Source organism: Erigeron canadensis, unplaced genomic scaffold (assembly GCF_010389155.1).
Source record: "Erigeron canadensis isolate Cc75 unplaced genomic scaffold, C_canadensis_v1 Conyza_canadensis_unscaffolded:344, whole genome shotgun sequence".
Classification (NCBI taxonomy): domain Eukaryota; kingdom Viridiplantae; phylum Streptophyta; class Magnoliopsida; order Asterales; family Asteraceae; genus Erigeron; species Erigeron canadensis.
Genome location: NW_025215761.1, coordinates 1 through 1503, shown reverse-complemented (window position 1 = coordinate 1503; position 1503 = coordinate 1). Strand labels below are relative to the sequence as shown.

Below are 1503 nucleotides of genomic sequence, written 5' to 3'. Positions count from 1 at the left end.
GTTGCGATCATACCAGCGCTAATGCACCGGATCCCCTCAGAACTCCGCAGTTAACGCGCTTGGGCGAGAGTAGTACTAGAATGGGTGACCCTCTGAAGTCCTCGTGTTGCAACCCTGTTTTCTGTTTTTGTAGTCGTCTTTTAGACATGGGTTGCTCTTCGGTTCAACCATACTTTTCTTCTCCACCGATGTACTATGATACACGTAATACTAAAATAATAAACTGCTCGGTGGTGTAAAAGAACGGGCGTTTTCGTGGTCTACTTTGTTTACTATCATCGCTAGGGGCTCCCAGCGTCGCGAGCTTGATGCTCCGTTCCAACGGTCGTTTTGGCTGGTCGCCCGCGAAAACGGAGCCTGGTAAAAGGGGAAGGAGGGAACCTCATGCGGTAAATAATAAAGAATAAAAGGGAGGATGTATTTCGGTTGCGATCATACAGCGCTAATGCACCGGATCCCATCAGAAACTCCGCAGTTAACCGCGCTTGGGCGAGAGTAGTTAGTACTAGATGGGTGACCTCTGGGAAGTCCTCGTGTTGCAACCCTTTTATCTGTTTTTGTAGTTCGTCTTTAGACATGGGTTGCTCTTCGGTTCAACCATACTTTTCTCTCCACCGTTTACTATGATACACGTAACTAAAACTAAATAAACTGCTCGTGGTGTAAAAGAACGGGCTTTAGTTTCGTGTCTACTTGTGTTTACTATCATCGCTAGGGGCTCCCAGCGTCGCAGCTTGATGCTCCTCGTTCCAACGGTCGTTTGGCTGGTCGCCGCGTCGAAAACGGAGCCTGGTAGCTCAAGTTATGGCCGTTTAAGTGAAGGCCTCCTTATACCCCCATCCAAGGAACGTCCAAATACATAGTGCTTGTGCTTTGTACACTTGGGCTACATTAAAGTTGTTTCGTAGCACCGATCACATGGGTGCGGGAGAGGCGCTCGCGGAAGTCGGTGGACGATCCTGGTAAAAAGGGGAAGGAGGGAACCTCATGCGGTAAATAAAAAGAAGAAAAAAGGGAGGATGTATTTCGGTTGCGATCATACCAGCGCTAATGCACCGGATCCCATAGAACTCCGCAGTTAACCGCGTTTGGGCGAGAGTAGTACTAGAATGGGTGACCCTCTGGGAAGTCCTCGTGTTGCAACCCTTTTATCTGTTTTTGTAGTTCGTCTTTTAGACATGGGTTGCTCTTCGGTTCAACCATACTTTTTTCCACCGATGTTACTATGAACACGTAACTAAAACTAAATAAACTGCTCGGTGGTGTAAAAGAAAGGGCGTTTTCGTGTCTACTTTTGTTTTACTATCATCGCTAGGGCTCCCAGCGTCGCAGCTTGAGCTCCTCGTTCCAACGGTCGTTTTGGCTGGTCGCCCGTCGAAAACGGAGCCTGGAGACAAGTTATGGCCGTTTAAGTGAAGGCCTCCTTATACCCCATCCAAGGACCGTCCAAAGACACTAGGCTGGTTGCTTGTACACTTGGGCCTACATTAAAAGTTGTTTCGT

At 48.2% G+C, this 1503-nt stretch overlaps 1 non-coding gene and 2 pseudogenes across 1 annotated transcript; all 3 read left to right on the top strand.

The window, feature by feature from the left end:
- On the top strand, positions 1-115 carry LOC122584531 (annotated as a pseudogene).
- A 309-nt stretch (positions 116-424) lies between these two features.
- Positions 425-545, top strand: LOC122584532 (annotated as a pseudogene).
- A 483-nt stretch (positions 546-1028) lies between these two features.
- Positions 1029-1146, top strand: LOC122584530. Its single transcript, XR_006321540.1, has one exon. It is a non-coding gene; the product is annotated as a 5S ribosomal RNA (ribosomal RNA).
- Positions 1147-1503: the final 357 nt, after the last annotated feature.